This window comes from Crinia signifera, chromosome 7 (genome assembly GCF_055691185.1).
Source record: "Crinia signifera chromosome 7, ASM5569118v1, whole genome shotgun sequence".
Taxonomy (NCBI): Eukaryota; Metazoa; Chordata; class Amphibia; order Anura; family Myobatrachidae; genus Crinia; species Crinia signifera.
In genome coordinates, this window is record NC_139223.1 from 81463240 (window position 1) to 81481072 (window position 17833).

Here is a 17833-nt window from a genome sequence, read left to right on the forward strand (position 1 = left end):
CACAAATCTGCAACAGATACAGGCTGATCGAAGCCGTTGTGGACGTCAAGCGCCATCCCTTAAAATGTACAAAAAAATGACAGTAAGTGCGTGGCGCAATGCTGCCCAAAAAATCACAATCCCTGAAGATACACCCTTACTTCAACAATATAGACATTTGGAAGAAAATGGGATATAGACAAAACAGGCGCAATAAGTGGAGATACTTGAGAGTAGGAGTTCGAATTCCTTCCTTTTCAGAGTAGAGTTATTTTCTCAAGCCGAATATGGGTTAACAGACCATGGTAAGACGTGAAACATAAAAATAAAATAAACAAAATTACAATAAATATTTGTGTCAGTGTCTCTTAATATAAACCCCCTATTGGGTAGTATAATTAATGTGCACGACGAATTTGATTCTGCGGGGCGTACCAAAACTCACGTTGGATTTAGATGGTACTCCTCTTATCAAGGTTTCTTTCGGTGTAGCCCCGGGGAAATCAAATTCTAAACATCGGTGTGAATTTTCGCATATGGGAATGGCTGTTCACTCTCCTCTGACAGGATCTACGTGTTTTGGTCAGGATGACCTTTATCAAGACATCTTGATAAAGGTCATCCTGACCGAAACGCGTAGATCCTGTCAGAGGAGAGTGAACAGCCACACTTCCGGATGTATGTATTGTTTTTATTCAAGTTTTAGACTTTGTTTTCTTTTGTTCTTGGAATTTTTGGACTTTTTTTGAGAATTCTTTGTCCCTATGTTGTCTATGGGATTTCTGTAAAATCTTTTTGTACGGATTAAAAACTCTGGTAGAATACCATTTTATCAAAAATTGGTTCCCTGGCCTTCTTTGGTGGAAATTATCCAGTAGAATTTTAAAAAAGAAAATGCTACGGGCTTTTTGCCCCCTACTAGAAGGGGTGAGTAAGGTACGCCCTCCTGAAGTTGGGCCTCAAGCATTTGGGCTTATATACATCTGAACCATTGTATTGAGACATATACTTTTTATATTTTATATTTGCTGGGGACGGGAGTTACCAGGATCCTTTTGAGACACTCCTTAAGGTCACTCACTCACATTTAAGGAGAAAAAGACATATATAAAGAAACCTTGATAGGTTTGAAAACCACAGTTTACATCGTGAGTAGGGGTACGCCCGCTTCTTTTCAACATCAAAGAAACCTTTATATATGTTCTTTCACCATCTCACATGTAAGTGAGGTACGCTGTCAAAATATACCAATTTTTGTTCAGCTACCCACTTTCTGTATTATACAAGGTCACATCACTATTCTAGACACTGTTTTTCCTTCTTTTTTTGGAACACGTGCAAGTCCATCTTGTCATCTTCCCATATGCGGAAAATTCACACCGATGTTTAGAATTCGATTTCCCCGGGGCTACACCAAAAGAAACCTTGATAAGAGGAGTACCATCTAAATCCAACGTGAGTTTTGGTACGCCCCGCAGAATCAAATTCGTCGTGCACATTAATTATACTACCCAATAGGGGGTTTATATTAAGAGACACTGACACAAAGATTTATTGTAATTTTGTTTATTTTATTTTTATGTTTCTCGCCATCCCTTAAAATGTCTAGGCACGCCTGAGGTTTTTTTTGGGAAGCTTACAGAAAATGGCAGGTTAACACCCCCAAATGATGACTTCCTTACCTATGTGCAGTCATTCAATAATCAAACGGATTATGAGTTTACTCAACAGCAATCAACACTGAATCAAGCTCAAAGTAATTATCACTAAAGGTACATTTTATGTATGTCTTTGCACAAATACACAATGGTGCCGATTGGTTCACTCAGTGTACTGATTCGGGCCCTACCCTGATGTTCAGGGTTTGGGCATGAGCATTTTTGTGCATTTGCAAACTCCGACTGTGAACGGACTCATTGATTTACAATGTCGCCAGGCCATTCACAGCGGGGAGGGAATAATTGGGGCATACTGGGCATCACAAGGGCTCGGGAAGTTGTGTGCTTTACAGCTTACCAAGTCAATTATAATCACCCCTTTATTTAAGTACAAAACCATTTCCAGATTCTTTAAAAAATGTAAATTACATAAATTAGCAAGATCTAACTGCACATATCTAGGTTATAATAAACACACTTATGTATCTGGATGTGATGGCAACTGAGTTTGATCCAATTTTGTGAAATATCTGATTTTTCTGAAAATGTCACACATTTTACAGAGTAGGCCAATGTAATGTCATAAAAAGTCAGATGTTTTTTACTCAGAACAAGAGGCTGATGTAATAGAGTCCAGGTTAGAAAGTATTAAACAAAACAGCTCTAAAAAGTCAGGCATAAATAGCGCTTTTTTTTTAGGTGAATTGTATTTGGCAAGGTTGTAAATCAATAAAACATACAAAATGACAGCACGTTTGCAACAAATTAATACTTTTAAAATGATTTCTAACCTTAAAAATCAAAAATATACCTTAAGCTTCAGGGATGTTACTAGAATTTTGTGGGCCATTAACACAAATGTAGAACCCCCCCCCCCCTCCCCCCCTCAAGTCCTTCATTATTTGATATTGTGTATGTGTTCTTGTATTCTAATTTTGATTTGTCTTTTAGTTTTGCCAATGTACTTTATGTCAATCCACATCCACGAGTAACCCTGTATACTACATACACATAATTGCAAGTGGTAGGGAGATTTAGGGTACAATATATTCTTTTTTATTTGTTTTGCATTTGAAAGTTGGTTTCTCCAAAAACTTGCAGCACATTCACGATTGCAGGGGGAGCGTCTGGTGGTTTTCTCCAAAAAGGTCTCCTTTTTCTCACCTATTTTCATTTTTTACTTGCTTGGGGCCACAATACTTTTAAGGTTTGGTTAGGAGCAATAAGTAAGGGATGTTTTAAGTGCATGTGTGTAACCTGTCAGTTCTTACTGACAGGTGACTCTTTTAATCATCCTCATACTGCATAAACCTTTAAAATCCAACATCATTTTATGTGCCCATTCTATATGTTGTATATAAAATTATCTGTCCCTGCAGTCTCTAGTATATTGGTAAGCCTGAATGAAAATGTAATAAAAGAATGACAGTGCATCGCAGTGCCACTCGTCAAGCGCTAGCCACTGGTAGGTTGCACCCTGAATGATTGTTCATAAAGTTTGTTTACATTAGGTATTGTTTGGGATTGTTTTATTTTATTTAATCTGTAAAGTTTTTCACTTATGACTGTCTCCAAAATAGGGTTACTTTTAGTTAACTGTAATTATTAGAAAATTGCAGTTTTAATATGGTGACACAATATTGACTGTTTACTGGAGATTATATGTTAGATGTTAACAAGGCCCCCTGAAGAATGGATAGTAGTTGTAGCATTCTTTGAAGGGTGCTAATGATGTTTTTTAGGATATTGAACATATCATCTGTTTTTTAGGATATTGAATATTTCATCTATTTTTGATACGTAATGTGAAATCATTAGTTCATCCCTTAGGCTTACCCTTTCTTGAATGTGCAATATTTGTAATACATCTACTCCACTGGGTATGTACATCCTTTTGGGATTATCTTTGAACATGCTCCCCTCCATGCTTACCATATGATTCAATATTTACAGATTACATTGTCCTCAGAGTGGAGTTCAAAGTTTTCAGGAAGAGGTGCTGCAAAGGTGGTAGAGCAATATCCTAATAGATAGGTCCTGACAGGGCCCCTAGCTAGAGGGGGCCCAGGGGTCTTGACCCCTTTTGCCCCTGCTTTAATCTGGCCCTGGTCCTGGTCAGGTATGGCAACCTCATAGAGAGATCCAAATGGCATGTGGGCAAAGCTCTTCACATGATTGTTCATAGTACATGTGGACATACAAAAGCAGATATAGCACAATACCTCCAGTGTACATGACAGCTACTGATATATAATTGAAGGTTAGTCCAGAGAGTAACCAACACCAATAAAGACACCTCAAACCTATTAGGCATGTGTGCTCCATTTCTTTTTATCAACACAATTGATAGAGGGTAAGCTAAAAAAAGGCCACATCCCTTATGGGTGAAAGCTTTTATTCCTCTAATATTTCTGTTAATGGTTTCATAGCATCATAAACTTTTTTTACTTACTTTTTATTTTATTTTTCGGTACTCTTTACCTAGAAGGGCGCCCACGATTTTGATCGTGGGCATCGTTAGGAAAAAAAAATCGCGTCGGTCGCATCGAAGCGTGGCGAGCGCAGCGTGCCCCGCGAGGGAACGCGGACAGCTGTGAAGCCCGCGAGGGGACGCGTATACCTGTGAAGGTCTCCGCGTCCGCTCGCCACGCTTCGGGCTCGGTGGCTCGCTGCGCTCACCACACTTTCTATTCTCAACTCCACGCCGACGTGGATAGTGGAGGTATGAAAAGGTCGTAGGACGCGTACCGCCGCCCCTTGCAGGCTCGCTACGCTCGCCACGCTGCGCTCGCCACGCTGCGCTCGCCATGCTTCGGGTTGACGTTGATCGTGGGGTGGCGTTAACAATTGGGGGGGGCCATTTCACACTTCAGGGTGCCTATTTGGCCTCTGTGGGCCATTTAACATTGTTTCCTATGGAAAATCGGGTCAATTGGGACATTGAACAGGAAAATCGGGTCAATTGGGACATTTAACATTGTTCCCTATGGGAAATCGCGGTCATCGCGTCGGTCGCATCGCATGCGCTCGCCACGCTGCGCTCGCCATGCTTCGGGTTGACGTTGATCGTGGGGTGGCGTTAACAATTGGGGGGGGGCATTTCACACTTCAGGGTGCCTATTTGGCCTCTGTGGGCCATTTAACATTGTTTCCTATGGAAAATCGGGTCAATTGGGACATTGAACAGGAAAATCGGGTCAATTGGGACATTTAACATTGTTCCCTATGGGAAATCGCGGTCATCGCGTCGGTCGCATCGCATGCGATTTTTTAGTACATGCGATGCCCGCGATGCCCGCGATGGGCACCCTTCTAGGTAAAGAGTACCTATTTTTCAATGCGAAAGACACAAAACATTACTAAGGAGTATTTATCCTGACTTTACCAAAGTTCATCATAGAAATGATACATTCAAAATCAAGATCTGTAGCCGTGGCGGAAGAAAAAAAAAAAAAGAGCATAAAGGAAGACTAATCAGAGGTTTTGACAATTGGGCATGGCACGCGATTACGATGGCTTGCCCAATTGTCTTGTATTTTATCTCCTACGTGTTCTTAAATCTTAACTAATGTGCATATATCTCTGTGTTGTCATACTACTTTATTCTCTGTTCATTCCAAACTCTATTCGTGATACTCATAAACCTATCTACTATACAAATATCTCTGTGTTATCGTACTACTTTATTCTCTATTCTTTCCAATCTCTATTCACAATACTCATAACCTTATCTACTGTGCATAATACCCTGTATTATCTTACTACTTTATTCATTACTTGTTCCAAACATAATTGCCGTGCTCTATAATGTTCTATAACTATTCTATGCATTTCTCTTATAACTTTTAATCATTCTATTGTTACCGTGCCTATATACATACTTCTTTCTATCCTTTAAGAGTCATTGTATTTCCAATATATTGTCGCTGTCCAACAATGCCATATATTTATATATTTGTTTAGGGTATTTCTACTTACATATACATATTTATCCTGTCTAGTGGTGTAATTTACAAGGGCTTTCCAGGCATTAATGTCTGGGCCTTTTGCTTGATATCCATGTCCTGGCTATGATGACCTTTGCAAAAGAACATAGATTAATGACAAATGATTTATCATCAGCCTGGAGTCTCCTTTCTTTCACTATACCTAGTATACAATATTTTACAGTCAATATTTCTTCAGGTATACCAGTTTCTAACAATACTAATAATGTTCCCCAAAAACTCAGCCACTACCAGGCACCCCCATAACAAATGCAGGAATGTACCAGAGGCTTGAGATACGCCCAGCGAACTTCACCATCCTGGTCATTGATAGATATGCTCTATGGAATATAAATAGTTGAACTTGCTGTACCCGCAGGGCATTTGTCGCTTTTAATATAGATAACTTTGCCATGTCCCACTCCTCCCCATAGATCCTATATCCCCCTCCCATTTCTCTTTCAATTCATCCAGCCCATTTTTACATTTATACTGATTAATACACTTATATATCCTAGAGACCAATTTTGTTTTTCGTTAGATTTTAGTATTACTTTTATCGGTGATTATTTGAATATTGGAGGTGAGCTAGGAAATTGGACCTCAAGAGCATGCCTCAACTGTAAAAAAAAAAACCCGAAAGAAATATATCTGTGGTAAATTAAGCTTCTCCTTTAATTGAGAAAAGGACTTAATCCCATCTACTGTATACATCTGGCTAAGAGTAATAATTGAATACGACCTCCAGACCTCTCTCATCTGTAGTTCTCTTAATTCATTCAACATCCTCAAATCCTCAATTGGATGTTCCTGATCAATATGCTTAACCTGCATATTCCTATTAGCCTCCTTCCAGACTTTTACGGCTTGTATAACTAAGGGGGTGGGGGGTCTGAGGTCGATACAGGGCCTTGAAAGATTTTATGCAGGGGACTAGATTCAGGGGCCGCTGATGTTACTAGGGCTGTGATTATTTCAGGTACTTATGTATTTGCTGGGCGCCCACTAAGCAAATGGCTTAGTGGGCGATTATGCGTAAGAAAATCACATTGCATGGTATTTTTTGCATGCGATGAGATCGCTTGCGGTGAGATTTTCCTATGAAATGTTTTCACTGCTCTCTGGCCTTGGGCGGTGCAATGAGATTGCTTCAGGGTGGCATGGATAGTGGGGTGGGGTGCCTAAATGCCATTGTATGTCATACTGTACAAGTGTATAGTACATTAAATGGCATCGCACCCTGTAAAATCGCATGCGATCGCATGCGATTTTATGATCGGTGCAATGCGATCTCATCGCACTGCCCAATGCCAGAGAGCAGTGAATAAATTACATTGGAAAATCACATTGCATCGCATGCGATCGCATCACATGCAAAAATTGCATCGCATGTGATCGCACAACACATAAGGTCTTGAGGACGCATTCTGCCGCCACTCACCACGCTTCAGGGTGGTGTGGATAGTGGGGGGTGCCTAAATGCCATTGTATGTCATACTGTACAAGTGTATAGTACATTAAATGGCATCGCACCCTATAAACTCGCATGCAATCTTGATCTCATCGCAACGCCCAATGCCAGAGAGCAGTGAATAAATTACATAGGAAAATTGCATTTCATCGCATGTGATCACATCACATGCAAAAATCGCATGCGATGCAATGCAATTTCCCTATGGTGCCGTACGTATGTCAAATGGGCGCCCTGCTAATACTTAAGTACCTTATTTTACTATCCTGTTCTTCAACAATCCAGCCCTTTATTTGCGCCAACTGGGTTGAAATATAATAACCTCTAATATCGGGAAAACCCAAACCCCCCTCAGCTTTTTACCTCATCAGAGTATTCAGCCGGATCTTTGATCTACTGTAGCCCCGTTCCAGACAAATTATGACATCATACTTTTAATTTTTAAAATAATGAATTGGGGAGAAAGATCAGGGACTAATGTATTTCGTATAAGAATTTGAGAAGAACTACCATATTTAAGGAGATTTACCCTACCAGTCACTGTCAATGGTAATTTTTGCCACAATTTATATTTTTTACCTATATACTCTATTAATGGCTGAATATTTAATCGAACATACTCTCTTGGGTCCCAAGAGATCCAGATCCCTTAAAATTTAAATGTTGTTACCCAATTTAATGGATATAGGGAGAGGGATCTGGGATGAACCGTACTGTTTACAGGGAATATATATATGTGATTTGCCACAGTTTATTGTAACCCCAGAGTAGTCCCCAAACTCTTCAATTAACCTCAATACTAAGGGAAGTGAGGTAATATGATCGGAGAGATATATTAGGAGATCATCAACATATAAAGACACTACATCTTCCTCATCCATCAGTTTAAAACCACAAATTTTGGGATTTTGTCTGATAATGCAAGCCAATGGTTCAATCGCCAGGGCGAAGAGAACATGTGAAAGGGGACAGCCTTGCCTCGTCCCCCTGGCGAGTGGAAATGCAGGCCACATCCATCCATTTACAGTGACCCTATCAGACGGATCTGTATATAACAATTGTAACCATTTTTTTAATTAGGCCCTAGTCCGAAGGCCCTAAGAATAATCCATAAGTAAGGCCACTCCATCGCATCAAATGCCTTGATTTCATCCAAGGACGCCACCACTGGCTCTTTTCCATTTTTCATTGGCATCTGCAGATGGATGAACATTTTACAGAGGTTAAGTGATGTAGGTTTTCCAGACATAAAGCTGGATTGATCTGAATGTATAATTTTCAGAATATGCTAATGTTATCTGGCCACTAATATTTATGCCAATATTTTAGCTTCACAGGATAAGAGGGAAATAGGTCTGTACGAATCGAAACACTTCTGATCCTTTTCCTGCTTCAGCAAGACAAACATATTTGCATCTGTCATGGATCTTGGAATAATATTTTTCTCAAAACTCGCACACTGTGTTTTGTGTAATAAAGGCCCCAAAGTATCTTTACATATTTTTTACACTTCTGATGGTAATCCATCGAGTCCAGTGGCTTTCCCTGAAGGGAGGTCTTTTATTGCTGAGATGACCTCTCAATAGTGAAGGGAGCCTCAAGACTTGCGCTATCTGCTGTACTTAAAGCTGGCAACTTGATTTTATCAATATATTCCTGTATTTCTATTTGTCTATATTGCAATTTAGTGGCATATATTTGGCTAAAATAATCTCTAAAGGCCTCCCCAATCTGCGTAGATGTTTTTACCAGGTTCCCATCTTTATCGTTGATGCTACTTATAATATTAGGTGACTTTTCTACTTGCGCCAGATATGCAAGATAATTTCCTGCTCTATCTGAATGCTGATAGCGCCACTGTGAACGATAGAACATTGGTTTTACATTTTCCTCCTCTAGGGTATTTAACCATTCTCCTTGGGCCTCCTGAAATTCCTTTTGTCAATCTTTGGTGTTTATTAACAGATGTTGTAATTCTAGGGCCTCACAATTTTTCCATTTATGAGACCTTATTTCTACTCTCCCTCCTTATTTCTGCTATACTTTTTTAAGGGTACCCCACATATACAGGGGCAAACTATATACACAGGATTTTCAGAAGGGGGTTTCCAGAGAGGGACGGAGCAAAGCACAGAGATGGACACTTAGGTGACCCAGTATATGCCGGGTCAGTTAAAGTATTATAGATAGACCAAATGTATATAAATAATAATAAAAATAACAATAATATATACTGTATATATATATATATATATATATATATATATATATATATATATATATATAGACATTATAGGGGCTCTGCACACACTAAATTAACTGATAATAAATAGTGGAGATTTGGTTCATGAATTGATCAATGCATTTAAGCCTGCAGCCCCCTTCACAGGACCCCACTGTTCTGCAGGTCCTAATACTATCGTTGAAAATGGCTAAAATACACATAGCTATAACATCAATGTTTGATTCCAGGCATGCTATCTGGTCTGAAGCTCACAGCACACTTTGCTTTTATAGGTGAGCAGCTACCAACACACCTGTCACTAATCATCTAGGGAAATGGTTAACATAAGCTATGGAATCTTAGTTAAACAGGGTGCATGAGAGAATGTGACCACAATAAGACTAATTTAAAAAAAACTAATCTAATAAACAATATATACACTTAACATCGGCACTCACCTTTCCTAGTTTTGGGGTGTCCTATGGCTTGTGACCACATTGTTTAAACAGACATTGTAGGGGCTCTGCACACAATAAATTAACTGATCATAAATAGTGGAGATTTGGTTCATGAATTGATCAATGCATTTAAGCCTGCAGCCCCCTTCATGGGACCCCACTGTTCTGCAGGTCCTAACACTATCGCTGAAAATGGCTACAATACACATAGCTATCACATCAATGTTTGATTCCAGGCATGCTATCTCGTCTGAAGCTCACAGCACACTTTGCTTTTATAGGTGAGCAGCTACCAACACACCTGTCACTAATCATCTAGGGAAATGGTTAACATAAGCTATGGAATCTTAGTTAAACAGGGTGCATGAGAGAATGTGACCACAATAAGACTCATTTAAAAAAACGAATCTAATAAACAATATATACACTTAACATCGGCACTCACCTTTCCTAGTTTTGGTGTGCCCTATGGCTTGTGACCACATTGTTTAAACAGACATTGTATGGGCTCTGCACACACTAAATTAACTGATAATAAATAGTAGAGATTTGGTTCATGAATTGATCAATGCATTTAAGCCTGCAGCCCCCTTCACGGGACCCCACTGTTCTGCAGGTCCTAACACTATCGCTGAAAATGGCTAAAATACACATAGCTATCACATCAATGTTTGATTCCAGGCATGCTATCTGGTCTAAAGCTCTCAGCACACTTTGCTTTTATAGGTGAGCAGCTACCAACACACCTGTCACTAATCATCTAGGGAAATGGTTAACATGGCCCTCTAGCTGTTGTGAAACTACAAATCCCATCGTGCATTGCCACAGTTTTGCTATTAGGTAATATTAAACTATAGCGAGGCATGCTGGGATGTGTAGTTTCACAACAGCTGCAGGGCCACAATTTGGACATGCCTGCTCTACCTTAACCATACATTATTGCCCAGAGAGCACAAGTACTCAACTGTAGAGCAGGAGCGCTTGGCCATTAAGTGGGCAGTTGAGTCATTAGGTTATTATTTATTGGGGCAAGATTTTTTGTTGGTCACAGGCCATGCGCCCTTACAGTGGATACATAAAAATAAAGAGGTGAATGCTTATATGACCCATTGGTTTTTGATCCTCCAAGCAACCCTATGGTGAAGCTAGTAGAGGAGGAAGAAGGCAAGGTGAGTGACTTCTGGAAAGTGGTGGAGGGCTTAGTATCTAGGTGGATGTCACAAGTAGAGGTGGGCAAGGCAGAGAGCTCGTCTGAAAATTGTGTAGCTTCACTAGGGTGGTTGAAGCAAAGTGGGGGAGTGTGGCCAGCATTCCCCCACCAGAGCCAGCATCCCCCCACATGAAATTAATGTGGGGGAATGCTGGTAGAGTATCAAGATCCCAGGTGTGATCAGCAGCACCTGGGATTTTCTGATATAAGGGTTTCCAGGGCAGAGTCTCCTTGTTCTCGATGGTGGAATATTTTCTCAAGTGATAGGCCAGGGATGTTATAGCATAAGGCCTAGTGAAGCCTTTCAAGAGTCTGCTATGCTGAGAAAGATTGTATGCTCTGCCTGGAATACTGACTGCATGTGAATTTAACCTGCGATGCTGTAACCTGCTGTTGAGAATAAACAACAAAGTTGTCATCTGAGACTCTGTGTTTGTGATCTTTGTGACTAGATATATATATCTATATATATCTATATATATATATATATATATAGATATATATATATATAGATATATATATAAATATATAACACACAAAATCTCTAGAATTGCGCTAAAAATTGCGCTCACAATCCAAATCACCCTACAATAGTGTTATATGTCGCCCTTACATAAATTTAGTGATGAACTAATTTCTGTTTTTCCCAATCCTTTTTTGTCCAATTTGTACACACTAAGATTTTTCTTTCATGTAAAATACATTTATTGACACATACATAAAAACATACATAAAAACATTAAAACCAAACTTTTTTGCAGTTAATTCTTTGGTATTATCCTTTGATTATGGATGATATAAAAAAAAACGACGCGTTTCGTCTCCTTCAAGAGACTTCATCAGGGGTGTGCCAAATCTTTTGAAATAATCTAAAAAAGGTACAATACCATAATAGGGAAAAACATTAATATACAAACAATTAACAATAATAAAAACAATTGTAAGTAAACAATAATGTGTACTAACAGGGACAGATGGAAAAAGGAACAGAGGCTCAAGGACAATCATATTCGTAAACAAATTGTTATTATTATATCTAAGGAACTGGTCAAAGAAAAAAAGATTTTTTCAGTTTTTCTTAGGGGATGGAGACATTTTAACATTGAAGTATATAGTTAGCTGTTATTTCTCCGATGGAGATTGGTGTCATACCTGGAAGAATCTTTAGAGTCATATAAACTGGATACGTCTTCTCAGTTTATTTGTAAACTTCTGTTGTCTTTTTAGTATTTCTACAAATATCAGAACAGAATTCCAACACTACACCCAACTAAATGTGATAAAATAATAAAATAAATAAAAGTAATACATTTATACAGTGCTCACTAATTCTGTACAGCCACCATTAATGGGTATTATTTTTATTTATATTTCATGTTTTTACCTTTTATTGGAAGCTCCTTAACGCCTTCCTAATGTCTAGTAGCTTAGATGTAAATCCTTATATGTAAATTTTGTTTCCAAACCTAATAAAGTTATAACATATATTTAACATTTATATGTCTTTTATTTTTATACTCATTAAGTTAAAAATGTTTATACATGTCGTTTACTAACGGGTTATATTGACAGGATTTTGCGGTTATTCATTCATGCTCACATAAATAATTCCATAAGCATCTATATGACCCAGTTTGGAATAAAAATCATTTTTAAATCCTATAAGGATACAAATTAATTTATTTTATTCCTTATTACTTTTATATAAGGGTTTTTCCTAGATGACAAGGTAAATTTAGATTTAAAATTTCAACATACCTCTAATAGTGGATATGTATTCCCACCTTTTAGAGTTCAAATTTATAGACAATTAGAAGGAGACCACTCCTAACAAACAATAAGTATACAGAGATCAAGGGATTAACAAGGATCAATCTAGAAACAACCATTAGGTTCAAAAGAGTAGACCAATTCAATTACCTTCTAGTGCTAGGTGCATGTGTACTCCTCAAGGTCCAAATGGCAAGTGAAGTCTAGGTGCCCCAGTATCTATATTGGTACTTGTGGAGTATCACGGCTCCCACGATGGCCATCGCACGGGAAAAAAATCGCATCGCGAGGGGCGGCGGTACGCGTCCTACGACCTTTTCATACCCCCACTATCCACGTCGGCGTGGAGTTGAGAATAGAAAGTGTGGCGAGCCTGAAGCGTGGCGAGCGCAGCGAGCCCCGCGAGGGGACACGGATACCTTCACAGGTATCCGCGTCCCCTAGCGGGCTTCACAGGTGTCCGCCGCCCCTCGCGGGCTCGCTGCGCTCGCCACGCTTCGGGTTCGTGTTGATAGTGGGGTGGTACAGCCTCAAAAATTACATTTGGGGGCCATTGAACATGTTTCATACTAATTTCAATGCATTTGGATGGTTTTCTGTAAAAAAAAACCTGTAAAAACGGCAAAAATCGCATCCAATCGCATGCCATCGCATGCCACTATATATGGCATGCGATGGCATGCGATGGGAGCCGTGATAATCCACAAGTACAGTATGTTACGTTTTTCATCCTTGCTGGCGGGTCGCCAGAACGTACGCGCTGGCGACCCGCCAGCAGCCTCGCCAGCAAGAAAACTGAGACGCGCGTGCGTCTCACGCGCACGCGCGTCTCAGTCTCCATCGCTAGCGCGCGTCCCCTTCTCACGATCGCCATGGCGCTGGCGGGGGATGGCGGCTGGCGACGCCAGCGCCATCCCCTGCAAAGATGGGAAAAGACCCATCTGTACTTCTATATATATAGGGAAGGACCTATGATGTCACTTCCTGTTTCAGTAGTGTTATTTTATTTAAAAAAAAAAAATTTCCATTACCAAACATAATCTAAATAGTAGGTTTTCTATACGGATTTTAATGTATTATATTGCTTTTTAAGCGCTATTTTAATATTTTTATATCACCTATATTACATACCCAGAGAGTCACTACTTCAATTCAAACTAGCTAAGAATATTGGATGTACATATATTTTATATGTCTATACTTAGTACAAATGACTTAAAAGTCATAATTGACCTGTTTGTGTTCCACCTTACCCGTGGTGGAACGCACCACCATTTTAAGGTGCCTTTACATTGTAATACAGGAGGAACGCTTGTGAACGCGGTTTGCATTCCACTCTCCGTGGGTGGAACGCACCACCATTTTGTCCATTGAAAAGCATAGTGATTGTGGTTTGCGTTCCACTCTCCTTAGGTGGAACGCACCACCATTTTGTCAATTGTCCTGCATAGTGCTCCCATTTTTTACATCGCTCCTAACGGAGCTCTACCTTATTTTCTATTAATACAGTGCTGTGATACTACTATATATAATTAAGTGACACCTATTTGCTAAATATTCAAAAGTGTCTATAAGTTTAATAGGTAAATGCGGAAGTCTGTGTTCCTTTTATATGGAATGCAAATTCATTCTTGGAATGCACGGCCATATTTGGGTTCTATACATTTGTGTTCCTTTATTAGTGGAACGCAAGAATATCACATGGAACGCATAGTTATTTTATTTTAACCTCAATGCTTTTTCAATTAGGTGCTTACTATTTTATGATATAAGTGTTATGTTTATTTATTATGTTTACTTCGTTGACTAAGTGTGAATGTGTCTACTTTTTCTCTCCCTTTTGGGAGATATAATATAAATAAAAATAATACCCATTAATGGTGGCTGTACAGAATGAGTGAGCACTGTATAAATGTATTACTTTTATTAACACACATTTAGTTGGGTTTAACTAAAGATTCTTCCAGGTATGACACCAATATCCATCGGAGAAATAACAGCTATCTATATACTTCAATGTTAAAATGTCTCCATCCCCTAAGAAAAAATGAAAAAATCTATTTATCTTTGACCAGTTCCTTAGATACAATAATAATAACAATTTGTTATGAATATGATTGTCCTTGAGCCTCTGTTCCTTATTCCATCTGTCCCTGTTAGTACACATTATTGTTTACTTACAATTGTTTTTATTATTGTTAATTGTTTGTATATTAATGTTTTTCCCTTTTTTAGATTATTTCAAAATATTTGGCACACCCCTGATGAAGTCTCTTGAAGGAGACGAAACACGTCGGGTTTTTTGATATCATCCATAATCAAAGGATAATACCAAAGACAAGAATTAACTGCAAAAAAAGTTTGGTTTTAATGTTTTTATGTATGTATCAATAAATGTATTTTACATGAAAGAAAAATCTTAGTGTGTACAAATTGGACAAATAAGGATTGGGAAAAACAGAAATTAGTTAAACTCTAAATTTATGTAAGGGCGCCATATAACACTATTGTAGGGTGATATATATATATATATATATATATATATATATATTTTATATATATATATATATATATTTTTTTTATATTAATCTGGGTTATTATAAACTAATGTACACGGAATAATGCGTTCATCAATATAAGTCAATTGATTTTGCAACCTTTTAGATCTTATGCATCTTATATATTTAACATAAGCTACTATAAGGTCCATAACCTATGTGCACTTAATATGTACATATAAATACAGGTTACTAATGTATTGTATTCTTTATCCATATATTTCTATCCATATGTCCCATGAGAAATGAGCAATACAACTCTAAGTCCGCGCACCTGCATCCAGAAAGATGGCCGATTCCCTAAGAGAAAGACCTAAAAATCCCTAACAAAATGGCCGCTGAACGGAGACATACACTGCAATGAACTCCGAATAAACAGAGCAAATGATTAAAGCTAACCACAACCAATGAGATGTAACCCTCCAAGGAAAGGAAGTGGGGCGCTCCTACACATCCGCCGGAGAGAGGCGGAAGACGCTGTGTCTCGTAATACAGACTGACACAGGAAGCGGGGTGGAAGTGACGTGCGCCCGCCGGAAGTGGGGACACGTATCCCCGCATATATAAAATAGTATTTTCTGCTGTTTCCACTATACATTTTTATCATTATATTATAGCGCAGGCTGCATAGAGCCCTTACCCTAACACTCATATGAGTGGTTAAAAGTTTCTTTGAAATTTTCTTGTTTCTAGAAACGGTAGCCACATCCTACAGGACGTGACATCATAATTAAGAGCATAATACATACATAGTATAAATAGAGTACCAGGCACATATCCTTCTCACCCCTTGATGAAGTCTTAAATGACGAAACTCGTTGGGTACTGCCTGCTGACTCCTCCATAAATAGATAAGTTCTGCTTTTACACTTTTACTTATAACTTTTTGTATATCTCCGATTTTTTTTAGCGATATTTTATGTAGGCATCTTTCACTCAGCTTCGCATTTTTTTATACACTGTTTTTTCTATGAGATTTCTTGTACTGTATGTTCTTACATAATGCTATTGTGCATTTTTATATGTATTAAATAAACTTATATATGTTTTAAAAGTAAAACGTTTCTTATACAGGTATTTGTAGTCGCTTAGACCTCTATCCAAACCATTATATATATATACTGTATATATATATATATATATATATATATATATATATATATATATATATATCTATATATAGTTTATATAGATATATATACACTGTATACATATACACACACACACACACACACACACTACAGCGAAACTCTAACACCTGTCTAATATCAGGGACATGTGTTGAGGTATATGGCTGTCTAGTACTAAAGCCAGATTTACACACAATATTTAAGCCCATGGGTACATGTTTGTATTATATACAGGTGCTGCAGTACATAATGCTGGAAATTTAGGGAGTTTTTCTAAGAGATGTACAGGAAAGTAGACAGAAGAGGCACTGGCTCAGCTGCCATAGACTTTTTATCCAGAGTTTTGACAATAAAAATTATTAGAATAATATAAATATTTTTTTTTTACATATTCTTTGTATTTTTCATATATTTTATATATTAAAAATGTTGGCGTATACGTTAGTATGACAGGAATGGTTCTGCCTCACCTGCATCACCCCACCACATGCCACTGCAGTCTATCTATCTACTGTACATATTACACTTTATATCATTTTACCACTTTTCTTTATTGCCTTTGATATCCTGATGCCTAGAAATTCTGCACATAATTCACACGCCAAAAGAATATATGGGATTCAGCTATTTATACTAACTCACTGACTACTAAATAAAAATGTATTCATTATTTTAATGCAGAATATCTAGAGATGGAGCCGGCCTCATTCAATGCTAGCGCCCGCCAGATCCTCTCCTCTGGCAAGCTCCGGCAATAGGGACTGGGACGCGTATGCGTCTCGCACGCCCCAGTTTCACAGTGGCTGGGCAGCGTCTCCCTGCCCATCTCTGCTTCAGGGAGACAGTCAGGGTTCGGGTGGGTTGGGACAGCGAGGGGGGGCCGGTTGCAATGGCGGGGGAGGCGGCAGGGACCCGGGGAAAGCTCCGTTGCCACTGGGCACGCAAGCGTCTCGTCCACGCGTGCCCCTTGTGAGAGCCGGCCGGTTCCGGGGGCTGACGATACTTTCGCCAGCCCCTGCAAAGACTAGGCCGGCTCCATCTGTATGTACTGGATTTGTTGAAGGATAAATGTTTCCCATATTTTTGGAACCAGGACTGGTCCAACAGCCCAATGCTGTTTCTTTAACTACACTGGAGCCCTATGCATTTCCCCCTGTATTATTATAACCAGGACCAGCTCAAGGAGCCCTGGATATGCTTTATGGGCATCCCAAACAGATTTTATTTTCTATTTTTCAACACTTTATACACATTTACACAATACTGCGTGGATCTCACTGATCTATCATAGTCATTTTACCCTCAGGGTAGAATTGGCAAAGAGAAACACACTTTTGAATTCAAGAAAAATAATTAGAGATTTGCAGGGATCCTGCTTTTTGGTTTTGG